General features: G+C 40.8%; 2 long non-coding RNA genes across 2 annotated transcripts in view; one reads left to right on the plus strand and one right to left on the minus strand.

Annotated features, from left to right (window-relative positions):
• The window catches only part of LOC117507815, a 1071732-nt gene that overhangs the window by 127381 nt on the left and 916455 nt on the right, over nt 1-27896 (plus strand). The window lies entirely within an intron of this gene.
• Nucleotides 1435-24738, minus strand: LOC117507833. The gene is made up of 3 exons (XR_004559848.1): nt 24609-24738; nt 20903-20907; nt 1435-1448 (listed from the first exon to the last, which is right to left on the minus strand). It is a non-coding gene; the product is annotated as an uncharacterized LOC117507833 (long non-coding RNA).

A 27896-nucleotide genomic window follows, 5' to 3' on the forward strand; every position in this document is an offset into this window, starting at 1 on the left:
TATGTACCACAGGCTTTTAAGGTGGCAGTAATTAAACCATTACTTAAAAAGCCATCACTTGACTGAGCTATCTTAGCTAATTATAGGCCAATCTCCAACCTTCCTTTTCTCTCAAAAATTCTTGAAAGGGTAGTTGTAAAACAGCTAACTGATCATCTGCAGAAGAATGGTCTATTTGAAGAGTCTCAGTCAGGTTTTAGAATTCATCATAGTACAGAAACAGCATTAGTGAAGGTTACAAATGATCTTCTTATGGCCTCAGACAGTGGACTCATCTCTGTGCTTGTTCTGTTAGACCTCAGTGCTGCTTTTGATACTGTTGACCATAAAATTTTATTACAGAGATTAGAGCATGCCATAGGTATTAAAGGCACTGTGCTGCGGTGGTTTGAATCATATTTATCTAATAGATTACAATTTGTTCATGTAAATGGGGAATCTTCTTCACAGAATAAGGTTAATTATGGAGTTCCACAAGGTTCTGTGCTAGGACCAATTTTATTCACTTTATACATGCTTCCCTTAGGCAGTATTATCAGACGGCATTGCTTAAATTTTCATTGTTACGCAGATGATACCCAGCTTTATCTATCCATGAAGCCAGAGGACACACACCAATTAGCTAAACTGCAGGATTGTCTTACAGACATAAAGACATGGATGACCTCTAATTTCCTGCTTTTAAACTCAGATAAAACTGAAGTTATTGTACTTGGCCCCACAAATCTTAGAAACATGGTGTCTAACCAGATCCTTACTCTGGATGGCATTACCCTGACCTCTAGTAATACTGTGAGAAATCTTGGAGTCATTTTTGATCAGGATATGTCATTCAAAGCGCATATTAAACAAATATGTAGGACTGCTTTTTTGCATTTACGCAATATCTCTAAAATTAGAAAGGTCTTGTCTCAGAGTGATGCTGAAAAACTAATTCATGCATTTATTTCCTCTAGGCTGGACTATTGTAATTCATTATTATCAGGTTGTCCTAAAAGTTCCCTGAAAAGCCTTCAGTTAATTCAAAATGCTGCAGCTAGAGTACTAACGGGGACTAGAAGGAGAGAGCATATCTCACCCATATTGGCCTCTCTTCATTGGCTTCCTGTTAATTCTAGAATAGCATTTAAAATTCTTCTTCTTACTTATAAGGTTTTGAATAATCAGGTCCCATCTTATCTTAGGGACCTCATAGTACCATATCACCCCAATAGAGCACTTCGCTCTCAGACTGCAGGCTTACTTGTAGTTCCTAGGGTTTGTAAGAGTAGAATGGGAGGCAGAGCCTTCAGCTTTCAGGCTCCTCTCCTGTGGAACCAGCTCCCAATTCAGATCAGGGAGACAGACACCCTCTCTACTTTTAAGATTAGGCTTAAAACTTTCCTTTTTGCTAAAGCTTATAGTTAGGGCTGGATCAGGTGACCCTGAACCATCCCTTAGTTATGCTGCTATAGACTTAGACTGCTGGGGGGTTCCCATGATGCAATGAGTGTTTCTTTCTCTTTTTGCTCTGTATGCACCACTCTGCATTTAATCATTAGTGATTGATCTCTGCTCCCCTCCACAGCATGTCTTTTTCCTGGTTCTCTCCCTCAGCCCCAACCAGTCCCAGCAGAAGACTGCCCCTCCCTGAGCCTGGTTCTGCTGGAGGTTTCTTCCTGTTAAAAGGGAGTTCTTCCTTCCCACTGTTGCCAAGTGCTTGCTCACAGGGGGTCGTTTTGACCGTTGGGGTTTTTACGTAATTATTGTATGGCCTTGCCTTACAATATAAAGCGCCTTGGGGCAACTGTTTGTTGTGATTTGGCGCTATATAAATAAAATTGATTGATTGATTGAAGGGCCCTTAGTGATTTTCCAGTCAGGCTGGGATTTGAACCGTGGATCCTCTGGTCTCAAGCCCAACACTTAACCACAAGGCCATCACCTCCCCTAATGTGACAGAATACATGTGAGCCTTCATTAAAATAAACTCTAAGCCATATTTTTACATCGCTCTAGGTCCAGATGACACTGATGTGCCTGCAGCTGGTTATCTGGACACCTGCTTCCAACATTAGTGGATGAATTTGTTGCAAACAAAGTTCTGCTCTGCCTCAAATATGTGAGGCTGTAATTGCTGCAAAAGGTGCATCTACAAAGTATTGATGCAAGGGTGTTGGGGTGTTTTTTTCCCGATTTCTCAAAAAGTGATGGGAAACAGACTTCAATTTTAGATATTGTATTGAAAGATGCCTTCCCTGAACAGAAAGTGGCTACCTCAGCTTGCAAGCTTCTTCTGCCTGCTTTCCAGCTCTGCACCCGGATGGGTGGGCCGTTGCCCTCAGCATGGATCAGTAAAGTTATGTGATTGGTTGAAAAATGTTGTATTTGACATTTATGTGCGGTGACTGCTCGCGTTTTATCCAAAACGGTATGTGTAAAAAGTAAAACTGTGTTTTGTCTGTGTGGCGTGGTAAGCAAAAGAACAGTATGCATCATGGCGCTGCAGAGGAGATAAGTTAATATTAGGGCCTGAGAGACGAGAAGTCATCCAATGAGGACCCTATTGTAGTTGCACTGTTTTTTATTATTAGGGCCCGAGTAGGACAAAGTCCTACAAGGACCCAATTGTAATTGTGCTGTTTATTATTTATTACTTCCGCCAAGGAGGTTATGTTTTCGGTCGAGTTTGTCTGTCTGTTTGTCAGGATAACTCAAAAAGTTTTGAACGGATTTTGATGAAATTTTGTGGAGTGGTTGGAAATGACAAGAGGAACATGTGATTACATTTTAGTGATTTCATTTTGTCTCTTATTTGTTTTTGTCTATAAGCACATGCAATATCAATATCAGTGCTCAGATGACAGTAGCTTCTGGGAAAGGTGCAAGTTGCAATAAACTGTGATGCCAAGCGCTAAGGATACATGCTATCCAGTCACAGCAGATGAAACTTCTTTTACTAGCAATCATCATTGTTAGACTTTTTTAGTTTCAGTGATTCCACGGCGTGTAGATGTTATGGCGTCAGTGACCCCATGGCCTTGGCGGAGGTTTGCACTCTCTGAGTGCTTCTAGTTTGTTTGTTTGGCTGTCTGTCTGTTTGTCAGCATGATATTTTAAAAATTTTTGAACGGATTTTGATGATATTTTGTGGAGTGGTTGGAAATGACAAGTGGAACAAGTGATTACATTTTAGTGGTGCTCCGGATCACGATCCGGATCCAAGAATTTTTTAAAGGATTCTTCATCATTGCAGGATAGGGGGAATTTTGACATTCTAGTTTCTAACTCCACAAAAACAAGTCAGAAAGGCTTGAAAAAAATTAGGGTGTAAAATAGTCAAATGTTCTATCAAACAACAAAGTTTGGTGCTGATCGGATCCGGATTCCAGATCTGGTGATCCAGAATATGCAAAAATATAGGGAAAATAGAAAATGTGTCAGTGTGAGGTGACAAATGAAGCTAGAGATGCAGAGCTAACACCAAATTGTAGCTGAATATGTACTGATTCAGTAAGGTGTCATCAGATTTGATGTAGCTTCAAATGTTATGGAGCTAGATCCAGAAGAAAACCGCCATTACCGAAAAATCGTTTTTATACAATAACCTTTTAACTAATAAAGACATAAAAGTGATTCCAAGTTCTAGTGGAATGTTTTCATGGTCAAGGATGTCAAATATAAAGGAAAGAAAAGAGTATGTATCATAGTTTTGGTTGTAACACTGAATTGTTGAATAGATCACTGTGCCAAGGAGGGAATCTCTTTAGGGTCAGTGACCCTATGGCCTTGTGTAGCACATGCAACACTTAAAAAATAGTTCTATTTCAGAATTTACTGTTATTTATTTAGAGAAGTGTTTCATAAATGTTAAAAAATTCATATATTTGCAGTTTAGTTGAATAATAAATTGGATTTTGTCTCTTATTTGTTTTTGTCTATAAGCACATGCAATATCAATATCAGTGCTCAGATGACAGTAGCTTCTAGGAAAGGTGCAAGTTGCAATAAACTGTGATGCCAAGCGCTAAGGATACATGCTATACAGTCACAGCAGATGAAACTTTTTTTTACTAGCAATCATCGTTGTTAGACTTTTTTAGGTTCAATGATTCCATGGCGTGTAGATGTTATGGCGTAAGTGACCCCATGGCCTTGGCGGAGGTTTGCACTCTCCGAGTGCTTCTAGTTTATTTTGAATTCATTGTTCTTTACACCTGTGACAGACTGGTGTCCTGTCCTGGGTGTACCCTGCCTTGTGCATTATGACTGCTGGGATAGTCAGGCTCCTTCACCGCGCAAGCCTTAATTGGACTAAGCAGTTGTAGATGAGAGTGTGTGTGTGTGTATTTTTTACACTCACCAAACTTTGCAAAATCATCCAGCCAGATCTGAAATTTGATATTTTCTGGGTTACACACACGTTTGCAGTGAAATGGCGCCCTCTACAAATAAAAAAGTTTTTTTGTCGTAGCCTCATGAAATTGAGTACACAGATTTACCATCCTGGGACGCAGAAAAAGTCTCTTAACATCATGGTGAAATGTCGACAGGAAGTCAGCCATTTTGATTTGAAGTTTCGATTTTGAGGTCATTTTTGGCCATTTCCACTACTTACATTTGAACAAACTCGTCCTAGGGATTTCATACAATCGTCTTCAAATTTGGTACATGTCATCATGACTCCATGCTGATCAAAAGATATCAAAATAATTTCTTTAGGTCAAAAGGCGTGGCTGCTACAATTTGTCAAACTTTGGTGAGCATTTCGGAGCACGCCGTTTCACTTCGAACGGCTGTTCCGCCCACATGCATTATCATAGATCCTTCGAACTTGCTGAACATGATGAGGGCTCCGCCCTGAACATCTCCATATATTAACTTCCCACCTCACTCATAGTGCCCCCTGGTGGTAACAGGAAATGCCCTATTCATACTTTAACAAGTACTGATGTCACATAGTTAACCTCCTCAACTTCATTCCACTAAAACATGCAAAACAAGTTGGTGAACAAACATGATGTTCACCGTGAAGCTACAAGTAATGGCGTGCATGCACCCGTCCCGGCATGCCAAATATCGACCCTTTGCCATGAAATTATGTTCTACCTTTTGATGGCTTTAATTTTGTCATATCACCATGAAAATTGATACACAGGTCAAGAATGACAACCTATTACATGTGATAGGGGCGCCACCCATGGGTGGGGCAATATGCCTCCATAGCAACCCCTTGCAACAATCAAAGACCCCTCCCATACGGGTTTTTCTGGAGTAGGGAGATGAAAATTGGTACAAGTTTCCCTTGCATAGATGTACAAAAAAGTCTCTTGCACCACTGGACTCCAAACAGGAAGTCGGCCATGCTGAATTTTCCTGTCATTTTGGTGTGATTCCCACACGTATTTGAACAAACTCCTCCTCGGAATTTTGTCCAATGCACTTCAAACTTATTTCAGATCATCCAGAGACTATACTGATCAAAAGTTATCAAAAGCTTTTTTTCTATGTCAAAGGATGTGGCCACTATGGTGCCGCCATTTTGACCCTTCACCAAGGAACATTATACTTTAACAGGTACTGATGTCACATAGTTAACCCCCTCCACTTCATTCCACTTCTAAAACATGCAGAACAAGTTGGTGAACGTACATGATGATCGTTGTGAAGCTACACGTAATGGCGTCCATGTGGCGGTGTGCTGAATTTCGATCCTTCATCATGGAACATCAAGTCATGATAACTTCTTCATGCTTTGTCTGATTGACTTCAGTTTTCACATGTGTGATGTGGGTCAGCCCCTGAAGAGAAATCGTGCTGGCCCGGGGAGGCGGTGGCGTGGGGTCACAAGGGCCCGTCCATGACTGCAAGTTATTATTGACGCCTAGTTATTATTATTATTATTAATTGTATAAGGAAATATGAAGTTAATACTTTCTGGATGCACTTATATATATATATATATATATATACAATTATGTTTACATCCTTTTTAATGAATTTTTTTAATCTAGGTTGTCTACCTATTTGGCATGTGATCAGCTCGTGGATGTGAAACTCATCTTTTCGTCAATGTAATAGTGATGTAATCAGTTTAGTTCATTCTTTTATGCTTGCCTAACTCCACTAATTGGGATGAAACATGTTTGCTGATTAAAATGTGACTGTTGGAAAATTGAAAGTTTTGGGAAATCCACCAATGCCGAGGGTCACGTTTTTCATTTAAAATAGTTTTTAATTACTTTTTATGACTTGGCTTTATGAAAGTTTCATCAGCTGATTATTTAGCACGAAACACAACCAAGACTTCTATTTAACTTAGAAACATCAGAAGACCTGCATCTCCTGCTGTTGCTATTCACACTTAATGAAGAGTGCAAGAAATGTCTTTCTTCCTTTGCCTGAAAAATAATCTACAACATCAGAAAATACACTCCTCTCTTTCCTCTGCGGCCCCTGCCTCGTCTGGCCATCAATCGTACAGTCCTGAAACATTCACAGATCTCATTACTGTGGTTGAGAGGATGAAACTTTCCTGGTTCCCATTTGACATTTTAGTTGGGCTGTGTGTGTGTGTTACCAATAATTAATAGATCTCCAATTGCACGCTGTATCTCTTCAAAAACTAACCTTGACCCCTCCCTTCTCAAGAATTACATCCAAATATCAAAATAACCTATGACTTCAAAACTTTAAGACATGGTTTTGGTGAATTATGTTAAATATATTTTGGCTGAACATAATATATTTAATATGTTTCAATCTGGATTTCGTCCTTTGCACATCTTGATCCACATTGATGACACTCTTCTCATACAGTTGGATTGATGACACTCTTTTCATACAGTTGGATTTTTTTCTGCAGTTTCTGAACCATTTGATAATTGCATCCTGATGGAGAATCTTTGGAATTGGGTTGACATGACTGGATCAGCCCGAGAGTTTTCATTGTACCTCTCTCACAGGGGTTTTTCAGATGCTGCTGTTTATTTTGTCTTCTTTTGTCAGTCTGCCTTTGCCAGTCTGTGTGCCCCAGCGTTTTGCTGTGGATCCTCTTTTGATTGCTTTCCATGTGTGTTTCCTTGGACACTACTTGACTATGTTCGAAGACATCTCATAACATTGCTATGCAGATGATATTTAGTTGTACACAGTTGTGCTCAAAAGTTTACGTATGCTGGCAGATTTTTTAGCTTTTTGGCCATTTTTCAGAGAACATGAATAACACAAAAACTTTTTTCATTCATGGTTTGTGGTTGGGTGAAGCCATTTATTGTCAACAACTATGTTTACCTTTTTAAATCATGATGCCAATAGAAACAATCCAGATGACCCTGATCAAAACTTTACATACCTCTGTTCTTATAATACAGTGTATTGCTCCCTTTAACATCAGTGACAGCTTGGAGTCTTTTGTGGTAGCTGTGGATGAGGCTCTCTAATGGCAAAGCTACCACTCAATACAGTGGCTTGCAAAAGTATTCAGCCCCTTGGTATTTCATGCATTTTAATTTGTTTATGGCATTTCAAATACAAAACGTAAATCAGGTTTCTCAATATTAAAATTTCTAAAATTATCTTCCTTAGACTCAAACTGAAAGTAAATCTCTACAACCTGATATAAATTAAATGAAAATATAAAAGCCAAGATGATGTGTTGCATAAGTAATCAGCCCCTTTGGTATAACACCTGTAAATAATCAGTTTAATTACCATTTTTATACCAGAAAAGTCAGGAGATGGATACATGAATATTTCCAAGTCACTGAATATGTCTTGAACTTTATCATATCAGTTATGAAGAAATACAAACAGTATGGGACACTATGGTAAATCTGTGTGCAGTAGACTGTTCTCAAAAACTGTGCAAGAAGGAGAAGAGTGAGGAAAGCCACCAAGACACCCAGACAACCCAGAAGAGCTTACAGGTGTCTGTGGCTGTGACTGGAGACATTTTGCACAGTGTATGTTTTGCATTTAGTATTCCCATTTATACAGCTTCATGATGAAGTGGCACAGAGCAGGGTTTTCTTTCACAAAAATATTACATCTTGGCTTGCATCTCAGATGTACCTTCTGGCAAATTGTAGCCAAACTACTGTATATAGATAATTTTAGAAATTTTTATACTGAGAAGCCTGATTTACTTTTTGTATTTGAAATGTTATAAACAAATTAAAATGTGTGACATACCAAGGGGGCTAAATACTTTTGCAAGCCACTGTATGTCTTGGAATTTATTTACATCAATTACGAAGAAATACAAACAGTGTGGCACTCTATGGTAAATCTGCATGTAGAAGACAGTTGTCTAAAACTGAGTGATTGTACAAGAAGGGGAAGAGTGAGGAAAGCCACCAACACACCCAGTCAACAGTTATTGGCTTATCTGGCTGTAAATCTAGGCTTGCATCTAAGTACCTTTTGGAAATTTGTAGCTAAAGTTTCAGGTATTCTTTTTAAGAAAATCGTCTCTAAACCACTTCATCATAAGCCTGTATAAATGGTTATACAAAATGCAAAGCTTGTATTGTGCACAATTTCTCCAATCACAGCCTATAAGTTATAAGCCTATAGTTTGGGTGTTTTGGTGGCTTTCCTCACTCTTCTCCTTTTTGCACATTCACTCAGTTTTAGAGAACCATCTCTTAAAAATGGCCAAAAAAGAAAAATTCTGTCAGGGTATGTGAACTTTTGAGCACAACTATATCTTATTCAAGCCTCGGGAAATTGTTAAACACAGATGTCATAATCAATCAGGTCTTCAGTCAGTATAATAAGATGCTTCATCTTCTCCCCTCGTTTTCACATGGGGTCACGAAAGCAGATGTGCATAATGATTTAGCACAAGTTACCCACCAGATGCCCTTCCTCACACAACTCCACACTACATGGCAAATGGACAGGGGTGGATTTGACCTGGGAACTTTTCACACTGGAAACAAGCACACAGCTTGGCCACTACCCATCCTTCAGTCAATATAATCGTGTCAGTTTTATGTAGCCCCCCCCCCCCCCCCATTTATGGAACAATGCCCACCTTATTTGCATTTTGTCACAATGTGAAATGGAAATGACCACACATTCATTTATTTCACTGATTAAAGATTATGGCAATTCATTATTCTTTATCCTGATTAAGTCATCTCTGTCTTGCTTTGGGCCCCGTCACACAGTGCAAATTTGGTCGATTTATGCATAAAGTGCGCATGAACCAGGAATCGTTTGCAAAACGTGTAAAATCGTACCTGCCTCAAAGGCCTCGTACACCTGTTGCTGCAACTATTTTTGCACACCAGCGGCTGAAAGACAGAGTGTGCACTGTACGAGCGCATTGATCCCTCTCGTGGAAGATGTCGGCCAAATTCCAGGTGACACGCACAGACATCTAACACCGCTCACATGTCACTTAGAAAATGTGTAGCCATTCGCACTGTTAACATGACAACAGTCAGCAGACAATCATTGTCGTGCTGGCAGTGAAATTTGTCTAAGTGCCCCACAAGTGTGGCTTTGGTGTGTGTGCTAAACTGACAGGAGGTGTGGCTGCTGACAGAAGCAGCTGTGGCGATCTGTCCAACTGGACATCCCAGCTGGACAACACATACTGTGTTTGGACGGACATGGACTAACAACTGCCCATCGTGACACGCATGTGTCTGCTTGCTGTCATCATGTGGACATAAAAAAATAAGTTCACTGTGGGGACGGGCTGCAGCGAGCGAGCATGTGCACGACGTGCACATTGACAGACTACCCCAATTTGAAACAGACCATCAGATCATAACACACAGTGGGCGATATGACTGTCACGTCACCCAGGTGAGCTCTGTTCCACATGACGTGGTGTCTGTGCTGTGGCGCACCGTCCACAAGACATGCGTGTTGGCCAGAACATGTGCGGGCTGGCTGGATGCACTGGACCAACAGATGTGGACATGAGAAGAGGAAACTGCTTCTCATTCATGATTGTATGTTTGTGACCATGGGTCATCTACAGAGGAACATATGGATCATTTGTATTGCCCATATTTGCATTGTATTGTATTGATAAATGCAGTGTTTTCACATGGTGTGTGGGTTTATTTCATTTTAAATACGTCCATTTCCTTCCTCATATCAGGCAGGTTCCCATAGCGTTCACAGGATAGCAATTGTAGCTCAGTGGTAATGTTTCTGACTGGCAATCAGAGCTTTTGGAAGGTGTGGGTTCAAGTCCTGTGGAGGGCCCAATTTTTTTTATTCTCAGCAGCTGTGTGCTGTGAAAAGCTGCTGTGCTCCCGCATGCACTACTTTTCATTATTTATTATTTATTTTTTCTTCACAGCAGCTGCATGATGTGTAACCACATCATGCAGCTGCTGGCACTGTATTCCCGTGTGCACGAACTGTCACACGGACATCGTGCATGCCTGCCTGTCTGCGTGATATTTCATGGTTCGATCATACAAGCCTTTTTTGCCGTGAGTCGCCCTGAGATGTACTTTATTCGCACTATGTGTGAAGGGGCCCTTAGAAATGGTTCACAATGCTGATATCCTTTGTTACATGAAATTTGCCTTTTCTACACTGGGTCTCTGTGTGGTTTAGACTTCAATCCAGGGTGTTGATGATCATTGGTATATTACTACATTAGTAAAGGTCTTCATTGGGGTAGCATGGTGGTCAAGCAGTTAAGTGTGTTTGTTTTCAGTGTGGAAAGTTCCCTGCTCATTCTCCATGTAATATGGAGTTGCGTCGGGAAGGACATCTGGCCAAAAACTTGTGCCAAATCAACATGCAAATCTACACTGGATTTTCTGTGATGACCATGAGTGAAAAGAAGGGGGCAGCTGAAATAGTTTTCATTCTTATGTGATTATCAAATCTTTGCGGTCTTCTGGTCAGAATATGTTGGTGGTTCCTTGCTCCAAGCTGCAAACCCAACATGGTTGTGTTTTCAAGGTTTTAGCCCCTCTGGAGTTAATATCTACGGTACCCTAAAAAACAAAGCTTCAGACACACCTGTTTAGGCTTGTATTTGTGTAGTTCTATTTACTTTGTGTGTGTGTGTGTGTGTGTGTGTGTGTGTGTGTGTGTGTGTGTGTGTGTGTGTGTGTGTGTGTGTGTGTGTGTGTGTGTGTGTGTGTGTGTGTGTGTGTGTGTGTGTGTGTGTGTGTGTGTGTAACTCAGCCACATGGGGTGTGCAGCCAGTACATTCTGAGTGCCGGTCCCAAGCCCGGATAAATGAGGAGGGTTGCGTCAAGAAGGGCATCCGGCGTAAAACAAGCCAACCCAACTATGCAGACTCAGAATCGAATTCCCATACTGGATCGGTCGCGGCCTGGGTTAACAACGTCCGCCACCGGTGCTATTGCCCAACAGGGTGCTGGTGGAAATTGGGCTACTGCTGGGCGAAGACGACGAAGAAGAGGAGGAGGAAAATGTTGCCATGAACAGCGGGAGAAGAAGAAAACTAGAAGGGTGGAAATGAGAGTGGGGACTTTGAATGTTGGTAGCATGACTGGTAAAGGGAGAGAGCTGGCTGATATGATGGAGAGGAGAAAGGTAGACAAACTGTGTGCGCAAGAGACCAAGTGGAAGGGAAGTAAGAGCAGGAGCATCGGCAATGGGTACAAGTTGTTGTACCATGGTGAGGACAGGAAGAGAAATGGTGTTGGGGTCATTTTAAAGGAAGAGTATGTTAAAAGTGTGTGGAGGTTAAGCAAGTGTCTGACAGGGTGATGAGTGTGAAGTTGGAAATTGAAGGGGTGATGATGAATATCATCATCAGGTAGGTTGTGAGATGAAGGAGAAAGAAGATTTCTGGAGTGTGTTAGATGAGGTGGTGGAGAGTGTGCCCAAGCATGAAAGAGTGGTGATAGGAGCAGACTTCAATGGGCATGTTGGTGAAGGGAACAGAGGTGATGAGGAAGTAATGGGTGGATATGGTATCAAGGATAGGAATGGGGAAGGACAGATGGTAGTTGATTTTGCAAAAAGGATGGAAATGTCTGTGGTGAATACCTACTTTAAGAAAAGGGAGGAGCACAGGGTAACATATAAGAGTGGAGGAAGGTGCACACAGGTGGACTACATTCTTTATAGGAGATGCAAGCTAAAAGAAATCACAGACTGTAAGGTGGTAGCAAGACAGAGTGTCACTAGACAGCATAGGATGGTTGTTTGTAGGATGACTTTAGAGGTAAAGAAGAAGAAGAGAGTGAGAGCTCAACAAAGGATCAGATGGTGGAAGCTGAAGGAGGAAGACTATTGTGTGAAATTTAGCGAGCAGGTGAGAGAAGCACTGGTTGGAGGGGAAGCAATTTTGGACAACTGGAAAAGTACTGCAGATGTGGTGAGGGAGACAGCTAGGGCAGTACTGGGTATGACATCTGGACAGTGGAAGGAAGACAAGGAGACTTGGTGGTGGAATGAAGAGGTCCAGGAAAGCAAAAGGAGAAAGAGGTTGGTGAAAATGTTTTGGGATAGTCGGAGAGATGAAGAAAGTAGACAGGAGTACAAGGAGATGCGGCGTAAGGCGAAAAGAGAAGTGGCAAAAGCAAAGGAAAAGGCATATTGCGAACTGTACAAGAAGTTGAATAGTAAGGAAGGAGAAAAGGACTTGTACTGATTTGCCAGACAAAGGGACAGAGCTGGAAAGGATGTGCAGCAGGTTAGGGTGGTAAAAAAATGCACATGGTAATGTGCTGACAAGTCAGGAGTGTGTGCTGAGAAGGTGGAGGGAATATTTTGAAGAGCTGATGAATAAAGAAAATGAGCTGGATGATGTGGTGACAGTAAATCAGGAAGTACAAGAGATTAGTAAGGAAGAAGTGAGGGCTGCTATGAAGAGGATGAAGAGTGGAAAGGCAGTTCGTCCAGATGACATTCCATTGGAGGCATGGAAATGTCTAGGAGAGATGGTAGTAGAGTTTCTAACCAGATTGTTTAATAAAATCTTGGAAAGTGAGAGGATGCCTGAGGAGTGGAGACGAAGTGTGCTGGTTCCTATTTTCAAGAACAAGGGTGATGTGCAGAGCTGCAGTAACTACAGAGGCATAAAGCTGATCAGCCACAGCATGAAGTGATGGGAAAGAGTAGTAGAAGCTAGGCTTAGAAAACAGGTGAAGATCTGTGAGCAGCAATATGGTTTCATGCCGAGAAAGAGCACTACAGATGCAATGTTTGCTCTGAGAATACTGTTGGAGAAGTACAGAGAAGGACAGAAAGAGTTACATTGTATGTTTGTGGACTTAGAAAAAGCTTATGATAGGGTGCCAAGAGAAGAGTTGTGGTATTGTATGAGGAAGTCTGGAGTGGCAGAGAAATATGTTAGGATAGTGCAGGACATGTACAAGAATAGTGTGACAGCGGTGAGATGTGCAGTCGGAATGACAGACTCATTCAAGGTGGAGGTGGGATTACACCAAGGATCAGCTCTGAGTCCTTTCTTGTTTGCAGTGGTGATGGACAGGTTGGCGGATGAGATCAGACAGGAGTCCCCATGTACTATGATGTTTGCAGATGACATTGTGATCTGTAGTGAGAGTAGAGAGCAAGTTGAGTCTAGTCTGGAGAAGTGGAGCTATGCTTTGGAGAGAAGGGGAATGAAAGTCAGTAGAAGCAAGACTGAGTACATGTGTGTGAATGAGAGGGAGCCCAGTGGAATAGTGCAGTTACAAGGAGTAGAAGTGGTGAAAGTAGATGAGTTTAAATATTTGGAGTCAACTGTTCAAAGTAATGGAGAGTGTGGTAGAGAGGTGAAGAAGAGAGTGCAGGCAGGGTGGAGTGGGTGGAGAAAGGTGGCAGGAGTGATTTGTGACCGAAGGATATCAGCAAGAGTGAAGGGGAAAATTTACAAAACAGTAGTGAGACCAGCTATGTTGTATGGTTTAGAGACGGTGGCACTAACAAAAAGACAGGAGGCAAAGCTTGAGCTGGCAGAGCTGAAGATGTTGAGATTCTCTTTGGGAGTGACAAGAATGGACAAGATTAGGAATGAACATATCAGAAGGACAGCTCAGGTGGGACGGTTTGGAGACAAAGTCAGAGAGGCGAGATTGAGATGGTTTGGACATGTGCAGAGGAGGGACCCAGGGTATATAGGGAGAAGGATGCTGAGGATGGATCCACCAGGCAGGAGGAGAAGAGGGAGACCAAAGAGGAGGTTCATGGATGTGCTGAGAGAGGACATGCAGGTGGTTGGTGTGACAGAGGAAGATACAGAGGACAGGGTGAGATGGAAATGATTGATCTGCTGTGGCGACCCCTAACGGGAACAGCCAAAAGACAAAGAAGAAGAAGTGTGTGTGTGTGTGTGTTTATTTTAACTCTGAAACACTTGGTGACTTCTGTTTTTGAAAAGTGCTATGAATGTATTTTACTTACAAGTACATAGAGTTTTTGCTGTCTCTCTGGTGGGTTTATTTTCAATGTTCTTGCAATCTTTTCAATCAAACCAGACCTCTTTTATAGGCATATAAGTAAAATAAACACTTAAATATGAATACATTTGGGAGATTGTGGGTAGTACAGACAGCACTGGCCCTGAACTGAAGGATTGCTGCAACAATTCCTGTCTATATGTCAAAATTCCTTGAACAAGACACTAAATGTCAAATTGTTCCCGGTCTGTAGGTCAGCACCATATGCAGCAGCTCTCGGCAACAGCATGTGAGTGCATGAGTAAACATGAGACAATATTGTAAAGCATTTAATTCTCAGATGGAAACACTCTCTGGAAATGCAATTTGCATACCTGAGCACTGAAACATGAATGCAGCCAATTATACTTGGTCATACACAAAACCTGCACTAATTCCTTTTCTGGTCATCCGAATTATAATAACCCTCAAATTAAAGATTACTGGTTGTATTGCAAAATTGTATTTCTAACTGTCCCTGTACTTTATTGTTGGTTTAATAGATCACAACAGATTAACCATGTACTGACATGTTTTCAACAGCAAAACACATGCATGTTGGAGTATTCAGATTTGTTTTTGCAAAGAATATGAAGGGTGAAGGATTCTCTCTGTATCCCCTTTGACAATAGCCACCTTCTTGTGGTGCTGGCCACTTGTGCATATATTTGAGCCTGAGGGCTCTCAAACTAATATCAGATTGGTTAATTGTATCAACCTTGGGAATGAATATCTGTATGCATAGCTTCCCATATGAAAAAAAAAGTACGGTTTATATATGGCAAGCATCATGTCTTTTGTATATAAATTAAGCATACTGTCCTTGTAAGACTACTATATTATGTAAAATGTCCAACTGATTATGGCCCTGTTCATATAGTGAGGCAGCTTAAGTCAATATAACATAAGAATTTTTCACTTGGTGATACAAGCACCAAATTTGGTACATAAGTACTTCAGGACCTACTCTCTTAGAAAAGGTCGCTATCCAGGTGAAAAAACAAAATGGCTGACATTTTCACGATGGCCACCACGTTAAAGGTGAAAAAGGGTGTTTTCAGCTCAGAATGTCAAGGAATCAAAACATCTGAGTAATGCAAATATAAAAATGTATGTATTCCGACCAGGAGAACTTAATAGTATCAATGTCATTCCAAAATGGCCACCATTTTTAAAAATGGCAGCCATTTCATGACTGAAAATGCATATTTATGACACATCCAGCTGTCCGATCATGTTATTACATATTACATACAAAACCTTGCCATCATTGTTGTAATACAATGTTAACTAGCTCTTGTTTTCAATATTATGAATCAGAGTGATGCCATAGCACAACCAGGGCACACTGGTGGCATCATTGCTGTGAGACTCAGCATGGGGTTCAGTGTCGGCTTGTAGTACAGTAGCTGTAGTTGTAGTTTACTAACTATTGTAGTAGTATACTCACTACAGTTTTCAGTATTTCAGTGTCCCAAATGCTATCTAATAAGCCCCTGTATATAGCTTAACTAGAAATTTAGTTAGTTGTAGAATAATAGTTAGATAGCCGCACCTGAATCGACAGGATGTGCCAGCGCGGGAGAGCCGAGCCAAGGGTAATGGGGCATCAGTTACCCGGATGGTGTACAGATCACACGGGACTTAAATGGCACTGAATGAACAATCGGGCTAGGTGTAGGGCACAAGATGCCTGAACCTTGTTGTATCCCATACCTCAATGTGCTTTGATATTTCATACGGTTGGGTGGTAAAAGGATAGCCCAAAATTCAAACATACTCATCAAAATATGAGAGGACAGACATAGTTTTTGATGTTTACTGGACTTCAAGCTTAAAGGCTGAGACAAGGTCAAGAAGGGGTAAAGGAGATCGACGTAGAGTGACTGACAAAACCAAGCTTCCACCTAACTGAAAACATTTTCTGCGAGACAATGACAACAAAACTGAGCTTTTTGAATTCCTGGCTGACAAGATAGTATCCCTGTGTGCTGAAAATGTTGTAATTGTGACCAAAGGCAAAGAGGCTCTGTCCAACAAACCCATCAGTCTGGAGAGCTAGAGCAACCATGAAGAAGCTGACACCAGAATCTTCACACATGCTCTTGATGCAGCCAAGCAAAAGGCAAAATCTGTGTTAGTTAAGGCAAGTGATACAGATATTCTTGTTGCAATTAGCAATTTTGAAACTCTCCAGGATGCAGGATTGGAAATGCTGTGGATTGAGTTTGGCCATGGTCATTCCATCAGGTGGTTGCCAATCTATGACATTGTGTTAAATCTTGGCCCAGAGAAGTCCAATGGTATGCTGTTCTTCCATGCCTTCACTGGCTGCGATGTTGTATCATCTTTCTGTGGCAAAGGCAAGAAAACAGCATGGCAAGCATGGGACTTTTGTCCTGAAGTGACCCATGTCTTCAATAAGCTCAGTAAATATCCAGCAGTCATACAAGATGTTGACTTGAACATTCTTGAGAAGTTTGTCATCATTATGTATGACAAGAACAGCACTGCAAAAAAGGTTGATGAGGCAAGACTGGACATGTTTGCTCGGAAACAGAGACCGTATGATGCCATTCCACCGACAAGTGCATCCCTTTTCGAGCATGTAAAACGGTCTGTTTTACAAGCTGCCTGTATATGGGGCCAGGCTATGGTGTGTGAAATGCAAATTGAAAGCCCTGCCAACTGGGGTTGGATAAAAGATGGTGAGATCTGGAAAGTTCTGTGGTCAAAGCTTCCTGCAATTGCAGAGAGTTGCCAGCAATTGACAAAATGTGGATGCAAGACTGACTGCCGAGGAAGATGCAAATGCTATCGCTTCAGCCTCAAGAGTACACAGTTATGTTCCTGCAAATGTGATGACTGAAAATAACTTATGCAAACTGTACATCAACTGAGACTTTGTTTCATACCACAGCAACAAACATGTAATCATTGGTGTTATGTTTTTGGAAATTTAGCAGATTGCAAACATCATTGAACGAGTGTTCATTTACATAATTTACATAAAATTACCTGATTTTTCAAATTATTATTTTTTTGACTGCATAATTGGATTTTCTAGGCTCCAAATCATATATTTCCATTGCTACATCTTCCAGATATGGTTATTCAATTAAAATATAGGTAAAACAAGCTTAAAAACCAGTTTGATTGGTGGCCATCTTGGAAAATGGTGGCCATTTTGTTTTTTTACCTGGATAGCGACCTTTTCTAAGAGAGTAGGTCCTGAAGCACCTCTTTTCCAAATTTAGTGCTTGTGGTGGTTTGAGGTATCTGCTGCACTAATACCAGAAATAACACATAAATCATAAAATGGATTTTCAGACTCTTAGGTGAATACTATATGTTTTATATATGCAATTTAGCATTTTAGATATATTGTACTTGTTAATGATTCTATATAAAAGTATAAAAATCTTAAATGAACATGTGAAAGTCCATACAAAAACACTTACAAATAATATAGGAGATATTCACATTACATGTAAGGATCTTATGCAATTTTTATATGTTTTTAATTAAGTCAATAGTGTTGTTGTGTGGGCCGCCAGAAGAGGAGGTACTGCTGGCCCACCACCAGAGGGCGCCCTGCCTGAAGTGCGGGCTTCAGGCATGAGAGGGCGCTGCCGCCACGGACACAGCCGGGGGTGACAGCTGTCACTCATTAGCTCTTGACAGCTGTCACCCATCTACTCTACAGCATCTCACTCCATAAAGACCAGACGTCATCTCCACCTCGTTGCCGAGATATCGTACTTCTATGGAGGTAACTTTCTCTGCCTGTATTAATTGATTCCAAGAGCTATTGTTTTGCAGCTGTCAACCAGAGGACCAGCGTGGGTCGCGACTGTTTCGTCCTACGTCCGTCAGATAAGTGGTTAAACAGATGCTGCACGAGTGTGTGTTGGAGGTGGAGGTGGCATTCCCACCGTTGTTGTTACTGGGTGTACACACACCCACACTTGACTGTCTTTGTTCTTCGCCAGCAGTACCAGATCCGACAGTCGGGGACGGTGATCACCTGGGAATTCGGGACTTGGCGGCTCCAGTATTCACCGGGTTCAGTGGCGGCGGAAATCGTGTGGTTCCGGCTCTTCTCAGGACAGACGTCTTCTATCCTCGAGCCTGCCCACACGTCACCTTTGTGGATTGACTGTTATCAGATTCTGAGATTGTCTGTGTATTCGTTGTGCACCTTCACAACATTAAATTGTTATTTTTTGGCTCATCTATTGACCGTTCATTTGCGCCCCCTGTTGTGGGTCCGTGTCACTACACTTTCACAACAAGTGTGAGTCCTTACATCTGCTTTATAAGGATTTACTGTTATTATTCATAAGCTTGTTATAAAATTACTATATTTTTTACAAAAAAGGAGAGTTCTCTGCACTTCTGTACAGCACAAAAGATCCAGTGCAACCAGATAGGACTGATTTGTAGAAAAGGAAAGCAGCTGGTGCAACACAGAAGTAGGTTCTGAAAAGTTTATTAACCCTTTACCAGCTGAAGCTATAAATGGACAATTGGTTATAATTTTTTATTATAGCAATAAAATTAAGAAATAATGTTCTATGTTTGTGTGCTTTGGTACCCTTTTCCAAGAGTACCTGCATTTCAATTATATTACACCTGATTAACTATTTATACACATTATTTGTACGTTTTAGCATTTAAAATGAGAAAAAACACAAAAACAAACTTGATTTTTTTTTCAGTTTTTTAGTGAAAAATTATTATGTAAAAGAAGTTTGGATTTCACATTTTTAACAGGAAGCTGTAAGTGTTTACAATCAAAATAATTAATTTTGTGTGTCTAGAACTCAGAAACAGCGCAGAAACAGTGCAAAAGTAAACATTTTGCAAGGCGAAAATATGCAAAAAGTAACCAATTTTAAAGTGCAGAACCAAACAATATGAATAACAACAAAGTGCAAAACTATATATAAATGTATCAATTATTATCTGTATTATTAAAATGTGTAATAAATCACTCATTTGATCACTCATTTTGTGCAAAATTATACAATATGAATAAAACTAGAAAGAGTCAAACTATATACAAATATATAACCAAGAATCAAAATTAGATCTACGTAAACTACATCAGTCCATTGTCAGTGTGGTACTGTTTGTAACAGTTTCTGTCTGGCTGAAGACAGAGGACAATTTTACAAAGTTTGCACATCCAGCAGGTTGACCTCTTGCAAACCTTGCAAGAACGCCGCCCCTTTGTGGATCGCTGGCAAGTTGGGTTTCCACTGCTTGTTGGCACCGGGCAGTGGCTTGTGGCTGATGGAGCCATCACATCCACACAAACGCACACACACCTTCACAAATGACATGAACACCCTGCCTTTTCCTCAAAATTACTACATTTATGATTGCTGTCTGTCTCTGTACTTTTCTGTCACTTTTGAGCTCTTTTTCATAATTTTCCCTCGTTTCAAAAGTCACAGAATGCACTTTACCATATGCAACATATAGCATACTGTTGGAAAGCACGGGTTCTTGGCTTACTGTCAGTGTTGAAATTTTTCATATTGGGGGCTTACATGAGAACTTACGGTAATGAGAATCAGCGGCGCACTAGTGTGAAACTTCCGTGTTTTTCCTCTGCATTATGACATCACAGGCTTACGTTTACCGTAATACACCATATATCATTGGAAGGCCCTTGGTGTAAGCTTAACAATGCACTTTGAATCATTTGGATTGGACAAACTATGGCGGAGTTACGGTAAAAAAAAATATGCATATGGAAAATATGGCGTGGGCGCCATGGCCGTAGATAAAGGGTTAAGGTGCTGAAAACATACAAAAGAGACTAACGTTTCGATGTGCGACATCTTCATCAGAGTCCTGCCTGATTCTGTTTTTCTCTCTGTTTAAGTTGCAGCTCCATCCAGAGATGGGAGTTGTATTTGTGCTGGCGACCCTCCTGTCCTGTGCACCAACATCATTTCCTGTATATTTGTTTTGTCAATCATTTTGTAATTTATGTCTGTAGCATGGTCAAAGCAGAGGGTCACCCCTTTGAGTCTGGTCTGCTTGAGGTTTCTTCCTCAGAGGGAGTTTTTCCTTACCACTGTTACTCTGGGGGTTGGTAAGGTTAGACCTTACTTGTGTGAAGCGCCTTGAGGCAACTCTGTTGTGATTTGGCACTATAAATGAAATTAAATTGAAAAAAAAAATAAATCTGTCCAGCTCTTTTTTATTCTTTCCCCTGATTTCTGTACGTTTTGAGTTGATCACAGCACCAATGTGTGAAGTACAATGTGAGGCCAAGAAAAAAAGGATCAAATGTTATTTTTTCACAATAAAATTTATTATCAAGTATGTGTAAAGAGTTACAATACTTACTGTAGATAGCATCCAATTTATTTATGTCAAGTGCCTGTTGATGTGACCCCAAGGATTTTCCAACAAGCTTTGAAAGAGCTATTAATAGCAATGCAATTATAAGACCATGTATTTACATATAAAATGTGAATCTGATCCCGTTCTTTGTGAACCAATTCTAACATACTTTTGTTAAAAATAGATACATCTTGTTGACAAGAAGTAGTATTATATGTAAAATATAAATATGCTACATAATTTGTCATCATAATAAATGTGTGAGAAAAATGAGTTTGTGTGTGATCTGTTTCAGTAGGCCTATTTATATTAGCTATGGCGTTAAAATGCAATCACATATTTTTTCACAAATACATAAGGTTCAATTAAAACTGCATACATTTATAAACAAATTTATTTTAATGTGAGGATGTTCCCCTGCAATGTATCTGATGACCCTAAGGAGGCACTAGACCCTAATTTGGAAACCGCAAATCAAAAATATACTGACTTGAAATTACAGTAGGGGTCAATTCATTTGTTTGTATAAACACTGTAAGTGGCCCGGCCTGAAAAGTTTGAGAACCCCTATATATTTGATTCTCTATAAAGGGTACAATAGACTTTTATGTATAAAAAATATATACAACATGTGTGTCATATATGTTATATTTAACATATATGACACATATACTTTTTCAATAAAACCTTCCCATATGGGTTGCGACAAGTCATGCAGCCTTTGTATCCAGCAACGGAAATAATTCTTGATATTTAAGATCAAAGAGTTTGCATTTACAATTTTTATTTAAACAACATGCAAACTGAAAGTATCAGAATCACACTTTGGTTTAGTGTTAACCCCTTAATGCCTATTGTCGCATATATGCGACAATATTTGATGCAAATATGCAACATACCAAACTGACCAGTATGCCTGTTGTCGCAAATTTGCAACATACCAGTATTATTAGTATAACATTATAACATACATTACCAAAATACCAAAATGACTATTTATTTTTTGTGCAAAAGTAAAATTAATAATCTCAACATTATGTACCATCTAATTAAAGGCAAAAACACACACAAAACATTTTTTTTTATATATACAGCTATATAAATTCAGGCGTTAAGGGGTTAAGATTAAACAATCCGGTAGAAACAGTCTACACAAGAATACCAAGACACACACAAACTTGAACCAGGTACAACCAGAACAGCCCACTACTCACTGTGATTCTGCAAGTCTTTATTGAAAATGTTAATTAACTCTTTTTTAAGCCATGCCAACAGGCATGGTTTCCCAAGTATGAAATTTAAGTTAATGATGGTTGTCATGATTTTTGCAGAGTATGCATTGGTTTGTACATGACTCAGAGACAGACTCAGAGTACCACTCGCTGTGCATTTGTCTGTCTGGACTGGCTTAAAACTTGCGCCAAATCTGAATGCAAATTTCTACTGTGCTGTACTGTGCTGTAGCCACTACGGGGCTCTGAAGCTTTCCACACATTGCAATACATCAATTTTATACAGTTGTGCACAAAAGTTTACATAACCTGGCAGATTTTTTGAATTTTGGTAATTTTTCAGAGAACATTAATGATAACACAAACCCCCCCCCCCCCCCCCCCCCCCCACGCCAACCCAACTCAAGGTTAGTGGTTGTATGAAGGTATTTTATAAAAAAAAAAAAAAAAAAAAAGTTTTGTTTACTATTTTTAAATCAAAATGACAACAGAAAATACCCAAATGACCCTGTTCAAAAACTGACATAACTTAGCATTTCATACTGTGTATTGCCCCCTTTAACATCAATGAGAGCTTGGAGTCTTATTTACTTTAATTGTAAAAATTCTTCTTGGGATAAAGCCTCTAGAGTCCCTTGCTTGAGGAAAGTAATGTCAGCTCAGAACATGGCGCCACTTGCGAGGAAGGCGTGGCAGGGTTTTAAACACCATGATGGGCAGAGCCCCCAAACCTGCAGTGGTTAATTCCACAGACTCCATCTCCTTTGCAGAGCAGTTGAACATCTTCTTCTCACAGTTCAACAGTAGCAGCATACCAACCACCTGGACCCCTCCAACCCCCAGCTCCCACCTCCAAACCCTCAGTATCGATGAACAGCTGGTGACCTCCATCCTGCAGAGAGTCATCCCACGCAAGGCAGCGGGTCCTGACGGGCTCAGAGGAAGGGTGCTCAAAGATTGCTCCTCTCAGCTGGGTGGGCCTCTTGCCAGGCTGTTCCAGCTTCTCCTGGATTCTGGTTCTGTTCCCAAGCAATGGAAGGAATCTTTCATAATTCCAATTCCCAAAAAAACACCTGCTAAGGAGCAGAGGGACTACAGACCAGTAGCCTTACCATCAGTGCTGTGTAAATGTATGGAGAGGGTTGTGTGTAAACACCTTATAGACCTGCTGACAGACAAACTGGACCCACTCCAGTTTGCCTACAAGGAAAAGCAAGGTGTGGAAGATGCACGTCTCACTCTTTTAGACACTGTCACCAAACATCTGCACATCCACACACGAGGATTTTATTCATGGACTTCTCCTCAGCTGTTAAGACCATAAATTCAAATAACCTGTTGCATTGTCTCTCTGACCTTCAGGTTCATCCCACACTGATTTTATGGATTAAGAGTTTTTTTTTTATTGGATAGACCACAACTGGTGTTTTTAAATGGTTTTAAGTCAACTCAGCTAGTTTTAAAAACAGGACTCCCACAAGGCTGTGTTTTATCTCCCGTTCTCTTCTCTGTATATACCAATAACATCTCAAGGAATGACTCTTTTTAAATATGCAGATGACGTGGCTCTGGTGGCCCACTTGACTGACACTGATGCTTTGTCCCACTACCAGCTCACAGTCGGCAACTTGGTGCAAGCATTTTCTGAACACTCCCTGGAACTGAACATTTCTAAGACCAAGGAGCTGTGCTGTGGGGACAGAGACAAAACACCATCTTCACTGTTCCAGCCACTCAGCATCCAGGGTCAGATGGTGGAGCAGGTTCAATCATTCAAGTACCTCGGAACAGAGATCAACACCAGCCTGTCCTACTTAATGCACAGTGGCACTGTCTATAAAGAAGCACAACAGTGTCTCCACCTTCTGAGGAAACTGAAGACTTTCCACATCAGCAAGGACATATTATCTCTGGTCTATAAATGCCTCATTGAATCGCTTCTTATTTTCAATATCTCATCCTGGTCCAATTTCCTCGCCATCAAACAAAGAAATAAGCTTATCCGGACTATCAATCATGCAAGCAAAATAACTGCCTCACATCAAACCTCTCTGTCTGAACTATACAGTCGCTCAGTGATCAGGAAAGCCACCCTGATCACTGAGGACCCCTCACACCACCTCCACCACTCCTTTCGGTTACTGCCATCAGGCAGGGGGTACAGAGTTCCTCTGGCCCGCAAAAATATTTATAAGAAATCTTTCATCCCCTCTGTTGTAGTAGCCCTTATCAAGACCAGATAGACGCTTGTGCTGTCAATTGTGTTGTCAATCTTTTTTTTTTCTTTTTTCAGTGAAGTTTTGTTTGAGTATTTTATATGTTTTATGAGCCAGTTGTTGAAGAAGAATTTCTGTGACCTTTGTGGGACAGAGAATAAAGTTTATTCTATTCTATTTTGGTTCCAACGGCGCTGAACTACTGAATGAACCTTTTATGTTTTCAACATTTTTTAAATCATTTAACCACATCCAGCAACACATCCAGCTACAGGTGTTATCAAAATAAATATAATAATAGTTAAGCTATTAAATTTACAGTACATAAATGTATAATTTATGATAATTTATTTAATTAATTTAAAGCCTGATTGATTCTTCTGCAGCTCTGTAACTCCATGTCATACATTGACATGTGTGACAGTTTTAAAGTTCTCCATCACTGGATTATTCTTTATTATGGATTCATTTGGCCATTAACAAGCTTTTCTTTCTACAATCATCACCTCCTAATCAAAAGTAAGCTGTACAATTTCATCTTTTCATTTTTCATCTTTTTTCTTTTTTCTGCTTGGGACTCCCGCAAGGGCTGGCGCATCTCCTCCTCTCTCCTCTATCTCTGCTCCAACCTTCAAAGTCCCTACTTCACCAGACTGTGAATTCTTCAAACTACACTCAACAAAAATATAAACGCAACACTTTTGGTTTTGCTCCCATTTTGTATGAGATGAACTCAAAGACCTAAAACTTTCTCCACATACACAATATCACCTATATGCCTTAGACTGCCCACAATAAAAGGCCACTCTGAAAGGTGCAGTTTTATCACACAGCACAATGCCACAGATGTCGCAAGATTTGAGGGAGCGTGCAATTGGCATGCTGACAGCAGGAATGTCAACCAGAGCTGTTGCTTGTGTATTGAATGTTCATGTCTCTACCATAAGCCGTCTCCAAAGGCGTTTCAGAGAATTTGGCAGTACATCCAACCAGCCTCACAACCGCAGACCACGTGTAACCACACCAGCCCAGGACCTCCACATCCAGCATGTTCACCTCCAAGATCGTCTGAGACCAGCCACTCGGACGGCTGCTGAAACAATCAGTTTGCATAACCAAAGAATTTCTGCACAAACTGTCAGAAACCATCTCAGGGAAGCTCATCTGCATGCTCATCGTCCTCATCGGGGTCTCGACCTGACTCCAGTTCGTCATCGCAACTTCGCACAGCCATTGAAGAGGAGTGGACCAACATTCCACAGGCCACAATTGACAACGTGATCAACTCTATGCGAAGGAGATGTGTTGCACTGCATTAGGCAGATGGTGGTCACACCAGATACTGACTGGTATCCCCCCCCCAATAAAACAAAACTGCACCTTTCAGAGTGGCCTTTTATTGTGGGTAGTCTAAGGCACACCTGTGCACTAATCATGGTGTCTAATCAGCATCTTGGTATGGCACACCTGTGAGGTGGGATGGATTATCTCAGCAAAGGAGAAGTGCTCACTATCACAGATTTAGACTGGTTTGTGACCAATATTTGAGGGAAATGGTGATATTGTGTATGTGGAAAAAGTTTTAGATCTTTGAGTTCATCTCATACAAAATGGGAGCAAAACCAAAAGTGTTGCGTTTATATTTTTGTTGAGTGTATATTCGATTAACCATGGAATTGATCAGCTGGTCTCTGAATGCTATTGACACCATTTTGTCTACAAGGAGATCAGGGCTGGGGGACCCTGCATGCCCAGATGGAACCTACCCTGCATGTTCTTGATGCCTGGGAGAAATGGCGTGTCGCATGCTCGGTGCCAGTCTCTGTGGAGGACGTCGAAGATTTATTTGCAGTATGTTTGGTTTTATTGTAGGAGGGCTGGTACTTATTGGTTTATGTGCTGCCCTGACCTACTGGAGAATTGGCAAGACGGCTGCCACCAGAACCACGACGCCTCACCTGTCCATCATGATTAATGTGTTGGGCAAGGTGATACAATCTCAGACTGCGTTAACCCTTGAACTCAGATGCAAGTTGGATAACATCTCGGAGCAAATGCACGCCTTGCTAAGGAAGATGTCAGAGACCACGGAATACTCATAAATTGAATTTGGTTGTTCATCAGAGGTGCAAATGTGTTTTCACTGCTCAACCATAAACATGGCAGGCTTATCAGCCTCTGAAGGTCAAAACGCCCCATTGTTTTCCTCCAGAAGAATTTCTATGGCCTTATATTTTGCCTGCTTATATTTTGCAACTCCAGCACACACGGACAGAAACCGACATAAACTTAACTCATCTGCCACTCACACATGGACAGTGACTGATATGCATGCTCCCCCGTCAATTTTTGAGTGCGCTCCTTGTCAACCCAGGAAAAATTGGAATTAAAATCCAACAGACTGGCGCAGAAACCCAGGAACACCTGGGCTTTCAGTGAGATTTGGTGAACATCCACAGTAGTTTTACCGAATCTGATAGGTGGTTCGTCCAACTTTAGAATCTTTTGGCCACAACTAAAAAGGTGAGCAGAAAGCCTTTTCTTAAATGCCCAGCTTCGGCTCTTAAATTTGGAGTCCAGAGTTTACTGGAAGCACTCTTAAGGTTCTGGTGTGTAAATTAACATACTGATGTTGATGAGGTTTTCCTGATAGGACCTTGGCTGAATAGGGTGTTGCTACTGTTTTTGCTGGTGATGGTGCATGGTTGCGTCATCAGCAGGTTGTGTTCAAATAATGAGACATTTGAGGATAAAATGGTCAGCATACCATTTGGGCTATGAACGGAGCATGTTGACATTATTAGACCCCAGGGATTAAGAGAAAAAAAACAGTCAGCATATCATCTGGGCTGGTGACGGAGCACGTGATGTCATCAGACGGCCAGTGAGCCATAGGCCTGTTAAGTGGTGCATGAGATGTTACCAAGGCACTCCCAGGAATAAGGGAATATAGAGAGGTTTGGTATAACAGAGGTATTGAGAGATAGGAGATACAGGAATAAGGGAAAAAGTGAATAACCGGCTGGTGTGGGTGGGGAGGAGGACCACTGTAGCACCATGGCCTCAATTCATGCTAATTAAATAATGTACATTAAGATTGTCTCAACAATAACCTGAGTTTTCAACTGGAGACAGACTGTGCTTTCCACTCTCAGTTGAGAAATTCCTAAGGCACCTGGAGATCTTCAGATAAGTCTGGAGACCTCCCCCAATGGCCCAACACTGCTTCGCAGATGAAAACAAGGCTGTAATTCAAAGTTCTTCAAAGGGAAGTCCTCACCTTTATCGGTTAAATTTTGGTCATTATGAATTACATGACATTATAATGGCTTCACGTCAGAATCTGAGCTTCTCCAGGCCAGGAGAACCCAAACTTTTATGATCAAGCTAAGACAGAACCGCTCCTCAGCTGGGGGGGGCACTTCCTCCATGATAACACGTGGTCATAAACTTTGTTGTGACAATCAGCTTTTATCTTGAGGTTTAAAGCAAAGGAAAAGACCTTCGGTTTGAAATAAAATTTTATATCAGTATTTCTTTCATTTATATCTAAAGACTTATGTTTGTATTGATTATTCAAACAAAATGCTTTGCATGTAATCATTCCAGTTTAGTGACGTGCTCATTTTAACTGATGTGTGTGTGACCTTTAAGCATTATCTAAAATGTTGAGATTGAACTATTCTGTTTTAACCCAGAGG

The sequence above is a fragment of the Thalassophryne amazonica genome, chromosome 1 (genome assembly GCF_902500255.1).
Source record: "Thalassophryne amazonica chromosome 1, fThaAma1.1, whole genome shotgun sequence".
In the NCBI taxonomy this organism is placed as follows: Eukaryota; Metazoa; Chordata; class Actinopteri; order Batrachoidiformes; family Batrachoididae; genus Thalassophryne; species Thalassophryne amazonica.